Source organism: Halichoerus grypus, chromosome 4 (genome assembly GCF_964656455.1).
Source record: "Halichoerus grypus chromosome 4, mHalGry1.hap1.1, whole genome shotgun sequence".
Lineage (NCBI taxonomy): Eukaryota > Metazoa > Chordata > Mammalia > Carnivora > Phocidae > Halichoerus > Halichoerus grypus.
Window position 1 is genome coordinate 4181989 of NC_135715.1, and position 23978 is coordinate 4205966.

Below are 23978 nucleotides of genomic sequence, written 5' to 3' on the forward strand. Positions count from 1 at the left end.
AAATACTTTGCCCTAAAGGCAACTTGGCTCAATTATTAAACTCTCTCGCCTTACCAGGGGTCTCCTGTCCACAGATATGGGTCACAGTTGATCAAGGCAATGATGCCTTCTGTCAAATCCAAAAAAGTGTGCAGAATGCCTTGTTAAAATCAAACTTAACTCCAGCCTATGGAGGGACATCAGCAAGATGATGGAAGAAGAAGCCCATCCCTTGTTCTCCCACAGATATACTGACTTGACAAAAATAATAAATAGATCAAAATGCCTCAAAGTAGTTACAGTAGACCAGGCAAGCACAATGCCTATAATAGCTGCATTGAAATGAGTAAGAAAAGCCTTTGCTCTCTACCCACAGTTACCCATCCCCTCAAGACTGGGAGAAAATCCCAATGTACACCTTCTCACTCAGGAGGAAAAAAAGTAGAGAGGAACATGAATGCAGCAGTCCAGCTTTTGGAGGCTGCCTTGGGAACTGGTTTCTGTCTAGCCTGATGTGGGGCACTGACAAGAACCAGCATACTCTGGATGCCTGGGAGCCACCGGGAACAGAGGAGATCTCGGTGACTTGCGGCAGCACCAGAGAGCCTGCCGCACCACAAGCAGACACCCGATGGAGGAAGAGGTTGCAACCTCCTGAAAAATAAACAGGTAAACCTCTCTAATTGGAAGATCACGCAGAGAAGATGTGTCCCCACAAAGGTTTGAGGGACTCCCAGAATCTCTAGCTAGGTTGATTAGTGAAGTCTGTACATAGCCAGACTATGAAGACTGGAGAGATGGCTGTGTTCTCATAATCCCAAGTCCCAGAAAAAAAAAAAAAAGAAAGAAAGAAAAAGAAAAAGAAAAAGATGACACAAAGGAAAAAAATTAATCTCCAGAAATCAATCTTAGAAAGGAAAATCAATGAAATATCTGATATCGAATTCAGAATAGCCCCATTAAAGAAGTTCAATGAGCTTAATGAGAACAAAAAGAGAAAACTACACAAAATCAGGAAAATGATGAATGAAAATACCATCAGAAGACAGAAACTAAAAAACAAAACTAAACACAAATTATGAAGCTGAATAATATAATAACTGAACTGAAAATTCACTAGAGAGGTTCATCATCACGCTTGGTCAAGCAGAAGAATCAGAAAACTCAAAAACTGGTAATATGATATTTGAGTCAGAGGGGAAAAAAAGAATGAGGAAAAATGAAAAAAGTCTAAGGGATATATGGGACATTATAAGGAAAGCAATATATTCATATGGGATCCCTAGAAGAAAGCCAAAGAGAGAAAGAGAGAGAGATCCTCTAATTGTCTCCCTTTCTTTCTTTGTCTTTCTTCTAAGAATCCCAAAAAAATATTGGCTAAAAATTTCCCATGTCTAAGGAAGGAAATGGACATCAAATCCAAGAAGTTCAATGGATCCCTACGAGGATGAAGCCAAAAGACCCACACTGAGACACATGATCAAACTGTCAAAAGTCAATGGTGAAAAGAGAATCCTGAAAATAGCAAGAGAAAAGTGACTCATCAGAGAGCTCTCATGTTATCAGCAGATTTCCCAGGATAAATCTTACATGTCTGGAAAGAGTAGGATAATATATTCAAAGTAGTATAAGAAAAAAAAAAAAAAAACTTGCCAATTAAGAATATACCCAACAAAACTATCCTGCAAATATGAAAGAGAAATAGAGAAATAGACTTTCCCAGGTAAACAAAAGATGAGAGATGCACTACCACTAGAACTGCATTACAAGAAATGTTAACAGAAGTCCTTCAAATTGAAATGACAAATGCTGACATAAAAAGGAAAGCATACGAAAATATAAAACTCCCTGATAAAGGCAAGTATATACTCAAACACAGAATCCTATAACACTGTAAGGTGCATAAATCACTTTTAATTATGGTATAAAACTCAAAAAACCAAAACATAAAAAAGAACTATAAAATTTTCTTAATGGGTACACAGCATAAAAATTTAATTTGTGACATCAAGAACACAAAATGTGGGGAGGGGCAGATATAAAGGAGTAGAGGTTTTCTATAAAGTTATCAGCTTAAAATAGGTTGTTATAACTGTAAGATTTTTTTAAATCCCAGAATAGTTTACACATAGTGTTATATTAGTTTCAGTTGTATAATATACTGATTTAACAATTCCACACATCACCCAGTGCTCATCACAAGTGTACTCCTTAATCCCCATCACCCATATCCCCCGTACTCCCACCAACCTCCATTCTGGTAACCATCAGTTTGTTCTCTGTAATTAAGAGTCTGTTTCTTGGTCTCTCTCTCTCTCTTTCCTTTGCTCATTTGTTTTGTCTCTTAAATTCCACATAAAGTGAAATCATATGGTATTTCACTTAGCATTGTACTCTCTAGCTCCATCCATGTCATTGCAAAGGGCAATACTTCATTCTTTTTGTGGCTGGATTATATATATATATATATTTTTTTTTTTTTCCATTATATATACCACCTCTTCTTTATCCATTCATCTATCAGTGGACACTCAGGCTGCTTTCATAATTTGGCTATTGTAATAACGCTGCAATCAACATAGGGGTGTATGTATCCTTTTGAATTAGTGTTTTTGTATTTTGGGGGTAAATACCCAGTAGTGCAATTACTGGATCATAGGGTAGTTCTATTTTTAATTTTTTGAGGAACCTCCATACTGCTTTCCACGGTGGCTGCAACAGTTGGCATTCCCACCAACAATACAATTCCTTTTTCTCCACATCCTTGTCAATACCTCTATTTCTTGTGTTTTTTATTTTATCCATTCTGACAGGTGTGACGTGATACCTTACTGTACTTTTCATTTGCATTTCCGTGATGATGGGAGATGATGAGCATCTTTTCCTGTGCCTGTTGGCCATCTGTATGTCTTCTTTGGAGAAATGTCTGTTCATGTCTTCTGCCCATTTTTAATTGGATTATTTGCTTTCTGGATGCTGAGTTGTTTAAGTTCTTTATGTATTTTTGGTACTAACCCTTTATCAGATGTATTATTTGCAAATATCTTCTCCCATTCTGTAGGTTGCTTTTTAGTTTTGTTGATTATTTCCTTCATTGTGTAGAAGCTTTTTATTTTGATGTAGTACCAATAGTTTATTTTTGCTTTTATTTCCCTTGCCTCAAAAGACATATCTAGACAAATGTTGCTACTGCCAGTGTCAGAGAAATCACTGCCTGTGCTCTCTTCTAGGATTTTTTGGTTTCAGGTCTCACATTTAGGCCTTTAATCCATTTTGAGTTTGTTTTTGTGTATGGTTTAAGAAAGTGGTCCAGTTTCATTGTTTTACATGTAGCTGTCTAGCTTTCCCCAACACCATTTGTTGAAGAGACTGTCTTTTTCCATTGGATAATCTTTCTGCTTTGTAAAAGATTAATTGACCATGTAATTGTGGGTTTATTTCTAGACTTCCTATTCCGTTCCATTGATCTGTGTGTCTATTTCTGTGCCACTACCATACTGTTTTGATTAGTACAGCTTCGTGATATAACTTGAAATCTGGAATTGTGATAACTCCAGCTTTGCTTTTCTTTTTCAAGATTGCTTTGCTTATTTGGGGTCTTCTGTAGTTCCACATAAATTTTAGGATTGTTGGTTATAGTTCTGTGAAAAATGCTGTTGCTATTTTGATAGCGATGACATTAAATCTGTGGATTGCTTTGGGTAGCATAGACAATTTAACAAATTTTTCTTCCAATTCATGAGCATGGAATGTCTTTCCATTCCTTTGTGTCATCTTCACCTTCTTTGACCAATGTTTTACAGTTTTCAGAGTACATGTCCTTCACCTCTTTGGTTAAAGTTTATTCCTAGATATCTTATTATTTTTGGTGCAATTTTAAATGGGATCGTTTTCTTAATTTTTCTTTCTTTGCTTCATTATTGGTGTAAAGAAATGCAACAGATTTCTGCACATTGATTTTGTATCCCGAGACTTTGCCGAATTCATTTATCAGCTCCAGTAGTTTTTTGATGAACTTTCTTGGGTTTTCTATATGTAGTATCATGTCATCTGAAAATAGCGAAAATATTACTTTTTCTTTACCAGTCTGAATGCCTTTTATTTCTTTTTGTTGTCTGACTGCTGTGGGTAGGACTTCCAATACTTCCAGTACTTTTATGTTAAATAAAAGTGGTGAGAGTGGACATCCTTGTCTTGTTCCTGACCTTAGGGGGAAAGCTCTCAGTTTTTCCCCATTGAGGATGATGTTAGCTGTGGGTTTTTCATAAATAATCATTATTATGTTGAGGTATGTTCCCTATAAAACTACTTTGTTGAGGGCTTTCATCCTGAATTAATGTTGTACTTTGTCAAATGCTTTTTCTGTGTCTGTTGCAATGATCATATGGTTTTTATCCTCTCTGCTACTGATGTGATGGATCACATTGACTGATTTGCAAATATTGAACCACTCTTGCATCCCAGGAATAAATCCCACTTGATTGTGGTGATTTTTTTTTTTTTTTTAATGTATTGTTGGATATGAGTTGCTAGTATTCTGTTGAGGATTTTTGTATCTATGTTCATTAGAGATATTGGTCTGTAGTTCTACTTTTTGTGATGCCTTTATTTGATTATGGCATCAGGGTAATGCTGGCCTCATAGAGTGAATTTGGAAGTTTTCCTTCCTCTTCTATTTATTGGAATATTTTGAGAAGAACAGGTATTAGCTTTTCTTAAAATGTTTGGTAGAATTCGCCTGTGAAGCCATCTGGTCCTGGACTTTTGTTTGTTGGGAGCTTTTATATTACTGATTCAATCTTCTTTGCTAATAATCAGTCTGTTCAAATTTTCTATTTCTTCCTGCTTCAGTTTTGGTAGATTATATGTTTGCAGGAATTTATCCATTTCCTTTACATTGTCTACTTTGTTGGCATATAGGTTTTCAAAAAATTCTTACAGTTCTGTAGTGTTGTTTTGTTATTTCTCTTCTTCCATTTGTGATCTTATTTGAGTCCTTTCTCCTTTTTTTAAGAGTATGGCTAGATATTTATCAATTTTGTTGCTCTTTTCAAAGAAACAGCTCCTGGTTTCACTGATCTGGTTTTTTTGTTTGTTTTGTTTTGTGTTTATATCATTTGTTTCTGCTCTAATCTTTATTGTTTCCTTCCTTCTGCTGGTTTTAGGTTTTGCTTGTTGCTTTTCTAGCTCCTTTAGGTGTAAGATTAGGTCGCTTATTTCAGATTTTTCTTGCTTCTTGAGGTCGGCCTGTATTGCTATAACTTCCCTCTTAGAACCACTTCTGCTGTATCACAAAGGTTTTGGAACATTATGTTTTCGTTTTCATTTGTTTCCATGTACTTTCTGATTTCTTCTTTGATTTCTTGGTTGACCCATTCATTGTTTAATAGCATGTTATTTAACATCTGTGTGTTTGTGTTCTCTCCAGACTTTTTCTTCATTTCTAGTTTCATGGTGTTGTGGTCAGAAAAGATGTATGGTATGACTTCGATCTTTTTGAATTTGTTGAGGCTTGTTTTATGGCCTAATATGTGACGTATTCTGGAGAATGTTCTATGCACACTTGAAAAGAATGTGTATTCTACTGTTTAAGGATGGAATGTTCTGATTATATCTGTTAAATCCATCTGGTCCAGGGTGTCATTCAAAGGCATTGTTTTGTGGATTTTCTGTTTGGATGATCTTTCCATCAATGTACATGGTTTGTTGAGGTCCCCTAATATTATATTACTATTGGTTAGTTCCTTTAAGTCTGTTATTGTTTTATGTATTTGGGTGCTTCCATGTTGGGTGCATAAATATTTACAATTGTTATTTCTTTTTGGATTGTCTCCTTTATTATTATATAGTGTCCTTCTTTGTATCTTGTTACAATGTTTGTTTTATAGTGGTTTTTGTCTGATATAAGTATTGCTACTTCTGCTTTCTTTTGATATCCAGTTGCATGATAAATGTTTCTCCATCCCATCACTTTCAATCTGGAGATGTGTTTAGGTCAAAATTAGTCTCTTATAGGCAGCATATGGATGGGTTTTGTTTTTTTATCCACTCTGTCCCCCTATGTCTTTTGTTTGGAGCTTTTAGTCCATTTCTATTAAAAGTAACTATTGATAGATATGGATATGTATTGCCATTTTACTTGTTTTGTGGTTATTTTTGTAGTGTTTCTCTGACCCTTTCTTCTCTTATTCTTTTTCATGGCTTGTTGGTTTTCTTTAGTGATATACTTGGATTCCTTTCTCTTTATTCTTTGCATATTAGTGGTTTGATTTTTGGTTACCATTAGGTTTGTGTATGACATGTCGTGCATACTGCAGTCTATATTAAGTTGACAGTCGCTTAAGTTTAAACCCATTCTTTACTCTTCTCCCCGCAACATTTTAGGTATATGGTGTCATACTTTACATCTTTTTATTTTGTGAATCTCTTGACTGGTTTTTTCATAGAAAAACTTATTTTTATTGCTTTTGTGTTTTCTGCTTTTCATACTCTCACTTACAATTTTTCCTTTCCACTCAAAGAGTCCCCATTAGTATTTCTTATAAAGCTGGTTTAGTGGTCATAAACTGCTTTAGTTTTTGTTTGTCTGGGAAACTCCTTATCGCTCCTTCATTTTTTTTTAAGATTTTATTTTTAAGTAATTGCTGCACCCAGTGTGGGGCTTGAACTCACAACCCTGAGATCAAGAGTTGTGTGCTCCACTGACTGAGCCAGCCAGGAGTTCCCTTATCTCTCCTTCTATTCTGAATGACACCTTTGCTAAACAGATTATTCTTAGCTGTACATTTTTCCCTTTTAAGACCTTGAATATGTCATGCTACTCCCTTCTGTCATGCAGTTTCTGCTAAAAAAAACCCACTGATAGCCTTATGAAGATTCCCTTGTATGTAACTCCCTTCTTTTCTCTTGCTGCTTTTAATTTTTTTTATCACTACTTTTTTGCCATTTTGATTACTATATGTCTTAATGTGAACATCCTTGGGTTGATTTTTTGAGGGGATCTCTGTGCCTTCTGGATCTAGATATCTGTTTCCTTCCCTAAATTAGGGAAGTTTTCAGCTATTATTTCTTCAAATAAATTCTCTGCCCCGTTTTCTCTCTCTTCTCCTTCTGGGACTCCTATAAAACAAATGTTACCGCACTTGATAGAACCACTGAGTTCCCTAAGTCTATTCTCATTTTGCATAATTCTTTTTTCTCTCATTTGTTCAGCTTGACTACCTTCCATTACTCTGTCTTTTAGTTCATTAATTCGTTCCTCTGCTTCTTCCAGCTTGCTATCTATTCCATCAAGTGTATTTTTAATTTCATTTATTGTGTTCTTCATCTCTGATTAGTTCTTTTTTACATAACTATAAGACATTTTATGTAATCCTCATGGAAACCACAAAGGAAAAAAACAATAGAAGATATACAAAAGAAAATCACAAAGGAAACTATGTCACTACAAAAGATCAACAAAACATAAAGGAAGGCAGCAAGAAAGGAAAAAGAAGAACAAAACAGCTATAATATATACAGGAAACACTTAACAAAATGTCAATAGTAAGTCCTTCCCTGTCAATAACTACTTTATATGTAAATGGTTTAAATTCTCCAAACAAAAACCATAAAGTAGTTGAATGGATTTTAAAAAGCAGACTCATTTTAGATGTAAGGACACACATAGGCTAAAGGTGAAAAGCTAGGAAAAGATAATCCATCCAAATAGCAACCAAAACAGAGTAGGAGCAGCCCTATTTACAGCAGCTGAAGCAGGCATGAAGTCAAGCACGGTCAAAAAAGACAAAGAAGACATTATATAATGGCAAAAGGGTCAATTCACCAGGAATATATAATTATAACTATATGTACACCTAAACATCAGAGCATCCAAACACTTGGAAAAAAGTGACATAATCTAAGGCAGAAATAGATTATAACACAAAGGCAGCAGGAGATTTCAATACCTCATGTGATGGTTCATTTTATGTGTTAATTTGAATGGGTCATGGGGTTCCCAGATCAAACATTGTTTCTGGTTATGTCTGTGCAGGTGTTTCCAGATAAGATTAGAATTTTAATTGGCGGACTCAGAAAGTAGATGATTGCCCTCTCCAGCATGGTTTGGCATCATCCAATCCACTGAAGTACTGAAGAGAACAAAAGGCAGAAGTAGGAGGAATTTATCCTTGTTTTTTTTTCCCTGCTTCACTGAAATGGAACATCTCATTTCATCTTCTGCCCTTGGAGTAGGATTTATACCATCAGCTCTCCTGGTTCTCAGGCTATAGGACTCAGTATGATGAATTACATCACCAGCTTTTCTAGGCCTTTAGTTTGCAGAGAGCATATCATGAGACTTCACAGCCTCTATAATCACATGACCCAATTATTGACAAAAAATTTCCTTTTCTTTCTTTAACCCTAACACAACCCCACTTTCAATAATGACTAGAACAACCAGACAGAAGATCAATAAGAAATGAGAGAACTTGAACACTAAAGACCAATTCCTAGCAGACATATGGAACATTCCACCCAACGACAGTAGAATACACACTCTTCTCAAGTGTACATGGAACATTCTTCAGGATAAATCACATATTAGGACATATTAGACCACAAAACGAGTCTTAAAAGTGTGAGAATATTAAAAAAAAATTAAGAGTATTGGTATGAAATCATACCAAGTATATTTTCTGACAACAATAGAATTAAACTAAGTATCAGTAATAGAAAAATAACTGGAGCATTCATAAATATGTGGAAATTGAACAACACACTCTTGAAAAACAATGAGTCTAAGAAAACTTCACAAAGGAAAATAGAAAACAGAAAATATCTTGAGACAAATAAAAATGAGAACACAATACACGAAACCTATGGGATACAATAAGTCTGTACCAAGAGAGAAGTTAATAGCAGTAAACACCTACATTCAAAAAGCGGAAAGATCTGGAATCAATAACCTAACTTTACACATCAAGAAACTAGAAAATAAACCAAGCCAAAAATTAGCAGAAGAAAGGAAATAATAAAGATTCAAATAAATAAATAAAATGGAGAACAGAAAAAAAAAATAACGTGAATGAAACTAAGAGTTGGGCTTTGAAAAGATCAACAAAACTGAGAAATTTTTTGCTAGACTAAGGGAAAAACGTGAAGAAAAGTCACGTTTTCAGTCAAGCCAGAACTGAAGAGTTGATACAACAGCTGATGCCACAGAAATAAAAAGGATTATAAAGGACTACTATGAACAATTGCATGCCAACATAGCAGAAATGAATAAATTCCTAAAATATAAAACACACCAAGGCTAAACCCAGAAGAAATACAAAATCTGAGCTGAACTATACCCAGTAAAGTGATCAAATTAGTAATCATAACCTCCGAACAAAGAAAAGCCCAGGGCCAAATGGCTTCACTGGAGAATTCTATCCAGCATTTAAAGATGAATTAATGCCAATCCTTCTCAAATTCTTCCAAAAAGCTGAAGAAGAAGAAACACTTCCAATCTCATTTTATGAGGCTACCCTGATACCAAGCCAAAGATACCACAATAAAAGAAAACTACAGACCAATATCCATGGTAAACACTGGTGAAAAATCCTCAAAAAAATACTAGTAAACTAAATTCAGCAGCACATTAAAATCAATATACCCCATGACCAAGTGGGATTTACTCCTGGGATGCAAGAACACTTCAGTATTTGAAAATCTATTAATTTAATACACCCCATTAGTAGAACAAAGGGCAAAATTCACATGATCATCTCAAATGACAGAAAAAGCATCTGACAAAATTCAACACCATTTCATAAAAAAATGCTCAACAAACTAGGAATAGGAGGAAATTCCCACAATATTTTTTTAAAAATCATATGTGAAAAGCCTACAGCTAACATCATATGCAATGGTGAAAAACTGAAAGCTTTTCCTCTAAGACCAGGCAGAAGGTAAGGAACCCCAGTCTTACTCCTTCTATTCAACACAGTACTGGAAATCCTAGCCAGAGCAATTAGACAAGAAAAAGAAATCAAAAATATCCAAACTGGAAAGGAAGAAGTTAAATTATCTCTGTTCACAGACAACATGCCCTGCCCTTCTATGTAAAAACCCTAAAGATTCCACCAAAAAAAAAAAAAACTATTAGAACTAATAGTTTTCAGCAAATTTTCAGGATACAAAACCAACAAATAAAAATCAGTTGTGTTTTTATACACTAGGAATGAAAACTTTTAAAAGAAAATTAAGGAAACAATCCCATTTACAATAGCACCAAAAAGAATAAGATACTTAGGAATAAACTGAACCAAGGGAGTGAAAGACCTGTACTCTGAAAACTATAAAATATTGTTGAAAAAAATTAGAGAAGACATAAATAAATGGAAAGACAACCCATGTTGATGGATTGGAAGACTTAAGATTATAAAATGTCCATATTACCCAAAGTGATCTATAGATTTAATGCAGTCTCTATAAAAATCTCAATGGCATTTTTTTAAGATTTTATTTATTTATTTGACAGAGAGAGAGAGCACAAACAGGGAGAGGGGCAAAGAGAGAGGGAGAAGCAGGCCCCCTTCTGAGATCGAGCCCCCAGGACCCTAGGATCATGACCTGAGTCGAAGGCAGACACTTAACTGACTGAGCCACCCAGGTGCCCCCTCAATGGCATTTGACACCAATAAAAAGACTATTCTAAAATTCACAGAATTCGGGCATCTTTTTGCCCAGAGCAAAAACAATCCTGACAAAGAAGAAACTAGAAATTTCATTCTTCTAGTTTCAGAATATATTACAAAGCTATAATGATCAAAACAGAATAGTACTGGCATAAAGACAGATGAATAGGCCAACAGAACAGAATACAGAGCCCAGAAATAAATCCTCACGTACATGGCCAAATGATCTTCAGTGAGGGTGCCAACACTACATAATAGGGGAAAGATAGTCTCTTGAGCAATTGGTGCTGGGAAAACCAAATGCCCACATGCAAAAGAATGAAGTTGTATCCTTATTTTACAACATATATAAAAACCAACTCAAAATAGATTAAAAACATAGCTTTGAAACTACAAAACTCCCAGAAGAAAACAAGATAAGCTTCATGACATTGGATTTGGCAGTGATATCTTGAATATAACACCAAAAACACAGACAACAAAAAAGCAAACATAAACAAATGAGACTAAAGCAAACTTAAAAATTTCTGCACAGCAAAGGGGATGTAATGTACAGCATGGTGACTATAGTTAACAATACTATATTATGTATAAGTAATAAGTATGTACTATCATTTGTAAATAAGAGGTAGATTTTTAAAGTGCTCACCACACACACACATGCAAAATTTTAACTATATAAGGTGATGGATGTGTTAATTATGTTGCAGTAATCGTTTTGCAATATATACACATATAAAATCACTTCTCTGTACACCTTAAATTCACACAATCTTATATGTCAATTACATCTCAATAAAGCTGGAAAAAATTAAAAATAGAATTATCATATGACACCGTAATCCCCTTTCAAGATATATATCACAAACAGAATTGAAAACGGGATCTCAAAGAGACATTTGCATATCCATATTTACCGCAGCATTATTCACGGTTGCCAAAAGGCAGAAGAAACCTAACTGTCCATTGATGGATCAATGGATAAACAAAATGTGGTGCATACGAACAATGGAATATTATTGAGCCTTAAGAAAAAAAGGAAATCTTGTCAAATGCTACAAAATACGGATGAACCTTGAGGACACTATGCTCAGTGAAGTAACAGTCACAAAAAGATAAATACGGCATGATTCTGTTTATATGAGGTATCTAAGATAGTCCAACTCACAGGCAGAAAGTGGGATGTGGTTGCAAGGGTCGCAGGCAGGGGAGGGAAATTAGAAGCTCTTGTTCAATGAGGACAGGATTTCAGTTGTACAACAGGAAAAACTTCTAGAGATCTGTTGCACAACAATTAGCACTGCTATCTACTTAAAAATGGTTATGGTCATAAACTTTCTGTTATGTGTGTTTTGCCACAATAAAAAAAAAAACAACTAACACCACGTAAAGCAAAAAAAAAAAAATCAAACTAAACTTCAATATAAATACTAATAAATACGAACCTTAGAAATTAATTGACCTGGGGCGCCTGGGTGGCTCAGTTGGTTAAGCGACTGCCTTCGGCTCAGGTCATGATCCTGGAGTCCCGGGATCGAGTCCCACATCGGGCTCCCTGCTCAGCAGGGAGTCTGCTTCTCCCTCTGACCCTCCCCCCTCTCATGCTCTCTGTATCTCATTCTCTCTCTCAAATAAATAAATAAAATCTTTAAAAAAAAAAAAAAGAAATTAATTGACCTAATTTTATAGATGAGCAAAGCGAAGCATTCATTGTAACTGGCTTTTCAAATAAGTAGTCAGGTGAGTTTGTAATGACTGACTTTTGTGAACTATTCTGGTTCCTTGTGTTTTTCTTGTGGTTTAAAATTTGTGATGAGTGTGTGTACATAATATTATAATGTATTATTGTTGATGGGAATCTATATACCAATCTACGGCTTCTAGGATATTCTATGAAGCTCAGGACATCTGACCTGCCCAGTTCTCCAAGGTTTTGGCCATTCTCCATCATGTCCCATGATTGTCAAGGACATCCTCATTCACACACCTGCAGTTCTTTCTGTACCCTGGCATTCGACTCACCTGAGCTTCACCTGAATGCACTTAAAAGAAATACACGAATTTCTGTCTTAATATCCTCATCTATCTTGGGCTTTGGTCCAAGATTCTGATTTATTTTCCTTGTTTAAGCTCATTCTCTTTGATTTAGAGGACGGGGACCAAAACGACAATGAGGAGATCCATCTTTACATGATCTTTACTTTTTACACCATTAGTCCCAAGCAGAGGCTGAACACGGCCTTGCTCTTCTTATTCTAAACATTGCAAGAAGAGCCTGTTCGTTGTCTTCAGCATTTTTTTCCAAACCCGCCCTCATGATGAGGTTCAGTCCTGACAGTCTTCTTATGGGTTCATGTTACTGTTTTTCACTTTGCTTGGACACCTGCTCCCTCTACAGCCCGTATGCACGTCCTCGCTAAGTGTCACCTCACAGGTAGACCCTAGGGAGTGATGTGCCATTCCTGTGCCTTCTTTTGCTTCCTCGTAATGACCATACGTGACTGCAGAGCCATGACGCTGCTTTGTAGAATCTCCCACCCCACATCTGATTTTACAGTCTCTGTCCATCCCCTGGGCTCCTCTCTCCCAGCATTTCAAAATCCACTCTCTTAGGATCCACTAGGCACCAGACTATTTCAACATAGTACAAAACAAGCTAGTGAGATCATTTTCTCCAGTGGTTCTGCCACGTTTATGTCACCAACAAGTTCTTACTTAGTAAGTAGATTCAAGTCCAAGTCCATCACAGCACTTGAATGGTACATTTTTAGAAAGCACTCCAACTTGTTTAATTAAGTCACCTAGACTTTCTGAGAAGGAAACTTCGGCCGAAGTCCGAGCACACTGCTGTCTTCTTCAGGCAGGATGACACCGCCTGAATTGACAGAGCTCCTGCCCAGTGATAAGCTCCGAGCTAAGCGGGTCCAAGAAACTGTATCTCATTTAATCTCGCATTTTACCCTACAAGGCAGCCACTTTGTTTACCCCATTTCACACATGAAGTGTAGAAAGGTTTTCCCACTTACTCGTGGTGCCAGAGGAGTGAGAAGCAGATCTGGAATTCCAACATATGCTTGCCCACCTCAAGGTCACCTCCTCATTGACCTCTTACACTTACTGTATATTCATACTATGTCTTATGACTGCAATTTCCTGCCTCGATGCCTCTTTTATCACCTATATTAGGAAAACTCTACTTACCATCCTTATTTGAACTCTCATGGATATATTGCTTCAGCAAACCCCTTTCCTGAGAAATGTCTTTGTTTCACTCCAGAAAACTGTGACTTGTCTCTTTCTACACACTATAAAATGAACACAGCTCCAGCCTGTATAAAATATCTTCCTCGGTATTCCATTCTATGAAATTTCTTTATTTCTTATCCCAAAGTTCTTTTGTCTTGTTCTTGCATTTAGTTTTAAATCACTGGAAATAAATGTAAAGTTAATGACTCGCTGTCCCAAATCATAAAGATAAAAGGCATATTAATAGACTTTTTAAAGGAAGATTGGAGAGCTCATGGAATGATTTCTACCCAGGGACTCTCAACCACATATAACTGAACTGCTTATAACCAAGAATCTAAATTAGAAAGAAAATGAGTACGCCTGAATAAGACTTTATCATTCTTAAAGGAATTATTTAATATTTCAAATGTGTTCATTAAAGGCATACAGTGCCACATGCCAGAGACTTTAACCTACCAAGTTTATTTTTAAAACACTAATTCTAGTAATAAAAGTGAAAAGAAGGCATTCAACATTTCAGTTATAGAAAAAGAATATATTCAAATGCCTATTTTTATGCAATTTATTTAATTCAATTTAGCTTATGAGAATTTGAACATCAAACTCACCTTTATCCATACCTTCAATCATATTTTTTAACCAAAAATGCCCCCAGCAATTCTGGGGGGACATACCTGACTTATTTTACTTACATTATGTAATAGTGATGATGTCTACCATGGTAATCACGTGTGGGTAAAGGAGAAGGATACGAAACAAGCACGAACACAATTCATCCAATGCATGAAATATGGGTTCTGCCTTCATTTTTTTTCTTCTTAAAATGCAGCAAATCTACAACTAATTTTTTAAATGTCCAGTTTTTGGGGGGATGATGATTATTCACCAAAGTCAGTTTCCACATAAATTACACTGAACATGACCTTTAGGCCCCATCGTTCCCTTGGATCAAGCTCGGCAGTTATCTTCTGCAAAGGGCAAGAGAGCGCATATTTTAGGCTAGGAGGGCCATAGGGTCTCAGTGGCTCACACCTTCTTTGTTGTGCTGTGTTGGGTTGCATTGTCTTGTTTCTGCTCTCCTTTGCAAATGAAACGTGTAGCTCACAGCCTGCCACACAAACCAACCACAGGTTATACTTGGCCCCCGGCCTACAGCTGGCTGCCCCTGGCTGTAGAGGGTCTTCTGTATGGCACTTGTTCAAGAAGCCAAAAAGGAAAAAAAAAAAATGGTCCTCTCTTAAAAAGAAAGAACCTGGATTTCTGCTTAGTGACAAGAGCACAGGATTAATAACCAGACCTTTATGCAAGTCCTCATCTATCCCGAGCTAGCAGTGTAACTCTGAATAAATTACTCCGTCTCTCTAGGTTTCTCTTCCTTATCTGTAAGATCAGCAGATGATTTTCATGGGAGAGTGAAGGACACAGTCAGAGGGGTCTGTGGGGCAGGGTCTGGGGTGGTGGCAGAGACAAGGGTCACAGTAAAATGTGAGGCGCGCAGGGCGCGGTCGGGGCCGGAATCTCCAAAGGGCATTTCCAGGGCTCGAAGCAGCTTGGCTTTTGCAGTGCTTACATCTAATCCAGTCCTAGAACATCTACCAAGCTACACACACACAGAGATGCACCAGGACGTGTAGCAGGAAGTCAGACGTTCAAACAGAGCAGGTGGCGCTAAGGACAAGCCCATGACGTGTGTGCAGTAAGGAGATGCCAAAAGAGGAACATCTATGGGGTGAGGGTGATTGGAGAAAGGTGTTCTGCATCTGACTCCAGCTGAACAGAGGGAGAAGCACGTTCCCAACAGGCAGGAGAATGAATAAAGTCTATGCGTTAGGAAACGTTAAATTCTGGGTGGGAAACTACATGCACCTCAGTGTCGTCCAAGGTAGCAGATGGGAGTTGGGACTGAGGAGAGGAGGCTGCGGGGTGGGCAGGAGGGGGTCAAGGAGGACCACGTTGTGCAGAGGCGCATGCACACGGTGCTGTGGAACAGGACGTCACTTGCAGCAAGAGGCCTCGTGGCCAAATTGGCATTTAAGATAAATCGCTCTGGCATCTGTCACAGGATCTGAGGGGACAGCCTGGAATAGCAAGTTAGCAACTGATCCCTGAGCCCTGGCAGGAGATGAAGACTTGACTAAGCCTGGGCATAAGAGGTCAGAATGAAGAAGAAGACTCCTCTCAGCAATGTCTACCAGATAAACTGAGACTCCCTGGGGACCCAGGGAAGGGGCAGTGGGGTTGGGGAGGGAAGAGCGGGTGAGGAGGGCCAGCCATGGGGCTTCCACCCCTGGGGCGGGGGAGATGCGCAGGAATGAGAGAGGCGACCTGGAGAGAGGAACATATTCTGAACTCTCCTTGGGGCGCTGAAGTCAGGCAGGCAGGGGACATCCAGGTAAGAGGTCCCGCAGGCAGATTCAGGCCAGAAAGTACCCCAGGAGGAGGCGCTGGAACTGCAGGGCTGGAGCTGCGTGCAGGGGGAGGGTGGAGAGGGACCCTCATGCAACATGGACAGGGGAGAAGCAAGCGGGTGGCAAGGGACAGCATGGGGAGCCACATCAGGCGGACAGGGGACAAAGGAACCAGGAGCAGCTAAGAGGTGAGAGCCTGCTGTCAAATGCCCTTGGGGCTGAGGGATAAGGGTGCAGGTGAGTTTCTGCAGCAGGGTCTGAATGGAAGCTGGAAGGCCATGGGCGCAGAGAAACTCTCATGAAGGGGAGTAAACTGGTGCAGACTCTACCCCAGCTCCCTCCATATCCACAGAAACAAGCACACTGCAGGAATCCTAAAGACCATGGCATTTAAAATTGCTCTTTTTAACACAGTTACACAGAAAGTATTGTCATTCCGCCCAGAATATAAAATAAAATCAGTTGATAGGATCCTGCCACTTGAAATCTACCATCTGTCAGAAAATAGCATCACTTTGGGCGCCTGGGTGGCTCAGTTGGTTGAGCGACTGCCTTCGGCTCAGGTCATGATCCTGGAGTCCCAGGATCGAGTCCCGCATCGGGCTCCCTGCTCAACAGGGAGTCTGCTTCTCCCTCTGACCCTCCTCCCTCTCATGCTCTCTGTCTCTCATTCTCTCTCTCACAAATAAATAAAATCTTAAAAAAGAAAAAAGAAAAAGAAAATAGCATCACTTTGTCTCTGTCTACTTTTAGTTACAGTTAGATAATGTGGATCTACACTTCCTTAGAACCAACGGCCTGATTTACTGTGAGGTGTTCCTCGTTACTGTAATCAAACGCGAGAATAGGCAAGTAGGAAAATCTCTGCAGACTGCTCTCTGTGTTGGGAAAGACAGGCGATTCTAGCTGGCTGGAGGAGTTGAGGTGTGAACTCCTGAGCGCCCTTGGCACAGTGGCTCTTAGACACGGAGCTCCTGGAAGTCGCTCAGGGCTGTGTCCTGTGTCCCAGCCCGCACTCTAGGAACGGCTCAGGAAATCTACTCCTACCAGGTTGGGGGGAGTTAGGGAGCCCAGGGAGCACACACCTAAATCTCTGTGTACTTGAATGACTGCTCATTCTCAGGAAATGTCACAACAGAACTGTTAATGCATTTTTATCACTTCTCACGGTCTAAAAATCATTCACACATTTCTCTGAAAAAAAGTAGCTGCTTAAAGAGGCCAGTGAGTAGAAGTGCCTGATTTCAGTGGCGACGGGAGGGAGAGGCAGGTTCCCGAGGGGATCATGACCTGAGCAGAAGCAGACGCTTAACCAACTGAGCCACCCAAGCACCCCTTGGTTCAATATTCTAAAAGCATAAACTGGATCCATATGGAGGGTCACACCCCAGGCAGGAGACTGTAAAGGCACTGGGAAAAGACTTGAGACAGAACACAAACAATGTGATAATCACCCACCAGTAGGGAGGCTCTGGAAGGGCACTGAATTTTGCCTGGGGGCATCTCCACAGGGAGAAGGAACAGATTCAGGAAAGGGAAATTGGGAATGTCAAAGGAGTGGCCATGTCTACACTCACCTTCCAGGGGCAGTTGAGAAGATCAGGGGAGAGCCCAGGTGAGAAAACAACTCACAAGTGGCCCAGTTGCTACTGGGAGCTTCTCAATCTCTGAGGGTAAAGACACTTGACTTCCTATGACTGCTTCCACCCCTCAATGCACCTTGGGTGAAAATCATCTTTTTTTTCACTACCTGGCCCTTTTTTCTTTAATCCATATGGGTAAAGTATATGCATTTTTAAACTAAATAAGTAATTTTCATTTAAAGGTTTCCTGTTCGCTTGACATGCTCAGCCTTTGCTCTCTGAAACTCGTATAGAACGATGTGTTATTTCTAGTACAGAGAAGAACCCAGAACAGAGGAGTGGCCACAAGAGTTGGGGGGAGAACCATAGGAGAAAGAGGTGAGGAGAGAAGAAGAGATTTATCACTGCTGTTAAAATATACCATCTCCCCAAGGTTTGCCCCATGTGTCTCCCTCTCAGGGGGTTATGATCAAACCCTCTTCCTTCCCACCTGTCCGATGCTCCTGTTTGGTAGAAAGACCAAGGCCCAAAAACCTTGCCTAGATCTAGCTCTCTGCCCTTGAAAACATGACGCAGGTCCTCTGGGTCCTCTGCTATGATGAGAAGATCCCAAAAAGGCAGATATGTATTTGAGGTGCTCTGCTCACCACAGGTCAAATATAAAGAACTACCATCTCTAAATATCCCAGTTCCAGTGAAATATATTTTCTCACTCATGCAAATGTTTCAACACATTAAATGACCTGCAAGTTATGTACACACATATACGTACACATATATATTAGGATCCCATAAGCATTCATCACATGAATGGCCTGCCACACTATCTACTAGAGCTTGTGTCTTCAAGCATTCTCAGATCAGAGGGAGGGAAAATCTTTACAGTATTATTTCACATGCAAAATAAAATACTTTAGTATTTTAGTATGTGCTGAACAAATTTCACTCCCCCAATTCTCAAAGGACACAGATAAACTGAACTATAGCATTATGCCCTCTGCATGAAATTTTACTGATTAAACTTATTTTTCCTTCTGCGAGTAAATATCACACTCTGGATGATTTGTATAGCAAGTGATATACCCCTGGGGCATATTAACACTATCTCTAAAGCAGTGTCATATATTCTGGTTTCCAAAAAGTCCATCAAACATAAACCTCATAGACTCACACAGGTTGGTTACCTGTGGCAAGGGACCATAGCTGTTAATGTCCAGCACATGTTACATATGCTTGCATAATTTTAATAAACTAAACTTCAAACAGACAACCTGACATGCTTTGGAGGACCCTTAACTCAGGGTTGACAAATTACCTTCAAAAACTTTTAAAACATCAAGAGCAAAATTTAATGTAGTCCATCAAGAGGAAACTTGATGGTCCAGGTAGGTCTGCGGGGTGCCCTGTCCTCAGTCGTGTGGCTTTGATTTCCGGAGCTCATGGATGATCTGGAGGTCTCTTGTTCTTACTCTTCATTCTAAGTGAAAATCACTAGAAGACGCATGGATAGATTGCGGGAGCTTCATAAGTACCCCAAGAACGCCTGGTAAACATGCGCGAGGCATTTTAACCTTCTCCCGAACAGAGACTCCAAACATTTCCCCAGATTCTCAAAGAAAGCCAAGCAGGATCCCCGCTTCCCCGGGAGCTCCTGCGCTGGGCAGAACCAAGACCGCCTTTGCGCCTGCCTTTCTGCTCCCTGGCTCCTTTGGCCGGTTCAGAACAGCTAAGTTTTACTTGGCCCTGCTGAGCAAAACACAAGCCCTTCTCTTCCAATGGCTAAATAATTCTACCAGGTGGCAAATGATTAACACCCAATTTAAATGCACTGGCTCAGTCCCCCAAACAGAGCTCTGAGGCTCGAGCGAGTAGCTACCGCTTCTCAGTAATGACAGATACGCCGAGAGAACTTGATGAAAATCATCTCCATTTCCTTTCGGGGGCGTACAAGGTGCCAGTTAAACCCAGCACTTGCACCGAGCTGGTGGGTTTTACCCAGCCAGGGAAGGTGGGCGGAGGCCGAGGGGAGCAGGAGCCGCGAGCAGCCCCGGATGGGTACCCCGCTGCCCCGCGGACTTGGCCCACCGTGTGGCGGCCGGGCCTCCAGGACAATGGAGCGGACCCTGGCCGGCGGGGGTCGCGGTCAGGGGTCAGTGGGATCAGGGCAAGAGGCCACAGCCAGGGAGCCCACCTTCACCCCTACATCTTTGTTCTCTGAAGTAGTCGCTCTTTTTCATCCCCAAAGGAAAAAGAGAAGGAAGACGGCCCCCCGCCGCCCCCAGGAGCGGTCGAGTAGGTGACCGCGCCTCTCCTCCCGTCTCCCGCAGCAACGACAGGCTCCCAGGTCCCTCTAAACTGCCAGTGTCGCCTCAACTCGGCCGGGTCCAGAGTTCACAGGCGTTCTGCGCTCTGCCCGCGTTCACACACCTCCCCGTCCCCCTCCCGGGAAAGGACCGCCAGCGTCCTCCCCACGCCCCCCTCTCCACGCTGGGACTCGGGCTGGGGAGCCCGCGATGTAGGTGCGAGCAGCCGGCACCCTCCCGGAGTCGCCAGCGCCGCGGGGCGGGGGGTGCGCATGGGCGCCCCGCCGTCCTCTGCACCCGGGGCGAGGCTGCTCGTTCGACTGCCCCGCGCTGGGGAGCGCGCCCGGAGCCCCGCCGCCGCCCTACCTTGCTGGGGAAGGGTCCACGGGAGCCTCGCGCGGCCGGCGGCGCGAACGCGGGGATTGGCTCCGGGTGCGCTGCGGAGGGCGAGCGGCTGCGGCGGGGCGCGGGGGCGGCGGGGCGCGGGGGCGGCGGGGGCGCGGGTCCCCTGCGCCCAGGGCCGCGGCACGCTCGGGGCGGGCGCGGTGCGCGCAGCCGGGCCGCAGGGAGGCTGGCCGCGGCCGCTCGGAGCCCGGTGTGGGCTGGGCTCGCTCGGCCCGCCTCCGGGACCCGCGGCCACACTCGCCCCTCCCCGCGCGCCCCGCCGGCCGCCGGGCTCGGCTCCAGGTCTCGGGGGGCGCCGCCTGCCCCCCTCACTCCGCGTCTGGCTGGCCCGCGGCTCCTGCCTCGGCCAGGATGCGGGGCCCGCCTCCCTCCCCTCCGGCGGAGTGGGCGCCCCAGGTCTCCGGCCGCCCTCCTTCCCACGCTTTCACGCGCTGAGACCGCGCCTCTCTCCTCTTCCTGCTCCTCCGATCCTCTCCTTCGGGTTCTCCCGCCTCTCGCTTTGCTGACAGTCTAAGAATGGGGCTCACTCGTCCAACTTTTCCTTCCTGACTCCTGCAAGAAGCGAGGGAGCTGGAGGGGAAGGAGGTGGCCGCCACGCGGGTCCTCCCCGCTGTGGCCGGGAGTTGGGACCCGGAGCGGGCATCCCCCTTGGGCAGTCCGACCAGAACAAAGGCCATCGCGGGGACCCTGCGGTTGTCACCAGATGAGATGAGTGACCCTTTTAAAGATACAGAGGCCAAACAGTCCTTCCTGCCCTCGTACTTGAGAGCCTTGAATTGTCCTGAATTCTCCAAAATATGAATTTTGGCGTGGGACAAGATAAGCTTGGGCAAGCTCAAGCCTTTCTCTGGGGATCTGCTCTCTGTGGCGATTTTCATGACAGAATAGAATTCCACACCCAACCCCCCCAAAAACTTTTGTTCCTGTTTGCCCTGTAAACATGTTTCACTGTCCACGTTTTGCCGTGAGAGCTATAGGCTATATTAATTCTGGGGTTAATATGATACACATACACAAACACACACTTTATAATATATTATAGCAAAGGGCCTTGTATATAACACATACGCAATAACTTTATTCAAATGAGTTTATAATCACATTAATTATTCAGATTATTCTCATCTAAATAAAACATGTGATACATGGGTATATGAAAAATAGTCTGGAGTTCTCTGCTGGAAATGCAAAATTTCAGATTTAAGTGACGTTATATACTGCATGTTCAGGAATGGATTAAATGATGATTCTGAGATCCTATATTAATTTTCATTTATATTCCGTGTTTTTCTGTGACTTGAGATACATTTTGTGACTGTTAGGACAATGAATTAGCTTACCTTACATACTATGAGATGATATGGAGATGTTTTCCATACATAATGTGACAAGAATATAGTCCCAAGTCAGATTTAATTCTTGCAAAAATAATTTATAGGGTCATTGAATTTATTAAAGCAGTTCAACAATAGTACTAAGGATAATATGGACTAGTAAGAATGGTTCTGAATGAAAAGTAAAATAAATATTTCAACACCTAATTGTTATCTTGACATTTTATACACTGGCACCAAGAAATAGCCATGCGCTGATTACCCATTTCTATATTTATTGTGTTGCATTTTATGTGAAACCATTCCATTTTTCTCGATATTGTAAGATTTCTCTAGTAGAAGAAATTTGCACAAATTTACCAAAAGTTAGCTCTGGTAACCAGCACTTTTTTTTTTTTTAGATTTAACTTATTTATTTTAGAGAGAGAGGAGAGAGGGCAAGGGAAAAGGAGAGAATCTCAAGCAGACTCTGCACCGAGTACAGAGCCCAATGCGGGGCTCGATGCCAGCACCCTGAGATCATGATCTGAGCCAAACCAAGATCACAGCCCTGGTAACCAGCACTTAAAACTCTACAATCAAACAAGAGATGTCAGCTAATATACTAACGTGGATTGGGCAGGAGAGTTTATGTTCGGTATCACTGAAGTGCTTATATTTCTGAAATATAGGTTATATAGTTGACGTATGTTCCTATCGGTTATATATCTAAGGGTCTACATTAGTACCTTATAAGAAGAAAGTAAAAGGGAAATATGTAAAGAAAAACCCATATATCATGAGCAGTATCATGTCTGTATTCTAGCTCTTCCCACCACATTCTGCCTCATCCTTTACCACAGTGGCTTTAAATACACAACTGACTTTGATAAGGTTTAAAAAAAATAATTCTGCTATCCAGGCATATGGGCAACATATTATTAAGAATGTCAATATTGGTTCAGTTCCCCGAAGGTAACTCCTGCCGTTGGCGAGTGCTCTGTTTACATGGAGAGGTCTGATGCTGGAATAGTGATTATTTTGCGAGCACAGAAGCAGGCATTACCCAGCTCAGCAGCCCCATGAGGTACATGCTAGTAAAAGAAGAATGTCGTAATCAAAAACTAATGATGTAATGTATGGTGATTAACATAACATAATAATAAAAAAAAAGAGAGAAAAAAAGAAGAATGTCATAAACAGAAGCCCCACAGAACCTGGCCACGTGCACATCCTGAATTAAAGTTTTTGTCACTTTCCAGAACATAAATGATTAAGCTTCATCTTATGGAAAAGTCTGTGCAAAGAATTCTTTGTGCTTTACTACGCTCATAATCTACTGCCCCGCTAATATACCTTTCTCAAATGAACTGGAAATTTAAACCCAGAAATAAAGTAATTTGCTAATTCTTAATAGTTTGGGGAACAGAGACACTCGTGTCCAGATTAGTCACATCCCTAAAGTGTTGGTAGGAGCCAGCAAATGGAGAATTTCATATGTATTACTGAGGACCACAGTATCATTTTCTAAATCACTGCACCGTTTTAACCCCTGGTTTACCATTTGTATAAAAGTCCAGTTTTTCTATTTGCTATGGACTGAAGGTTTGTGTGCCCCCAAAATTAGTATGTTGAAATCCTAACCCCCAGTGTGATGGTATTAGAAGGAGGGGCCTTTGGGAGGAGACTAGGTCACGAGGGTGGAGCCCCCACCAAGGTGATTGGTGCCCTTATGAGAAGAGACGGAGAGCTTGCTTGTCTGCTCTCAGCTGTGTGAGGACGATGAGAACACGGTCTCCCGTAACCCAGACAAGGGTCTCCCCCTAGACCCCCTGTGCCAGACCCCCCGTGCCAGACCCTGATGTCAGACCACCAGCTTCCAGAACTGAGAAATAAGTTTGTGTTGTTGATAAACCACCCAGCCTACGGTCACTTGTCATAGCAACCCAAACTGACTAAGATACTATCCTATCAATTATTGAGGGAGGGCTGTTGCCATCCCCCACGGTAACTGGTGAACGTCCATATTTCTTCTTTCAGTTTTGTCAGTTTTCACTTCACGTATTTAGGG

At 41.0% G+C, this 23978-nt stretch overlaps 1 protein-coding gene across 1 annotated transcript in view; it reads right to left on the reverse strand.

Annotated features, from left to right (window-relative positions):
• The window catches only part of MYO16 (myosin XVI), a 574226-nt gene extending 553588 nt beyond the window's left edge, over positions 1-20638 (reverse strand). Inside the window, exon 1 of the mRNA XM_078070087.1 lies at positions 20556-20638. The gene's annotated coding sequence lies outside the window, so the exon portion shown is untranslated. The remainder of the gene's footprint in view (positions 1-20555) is intronic.
• Positions 20639-23978: the final 3340 nt, after the last annotated feature.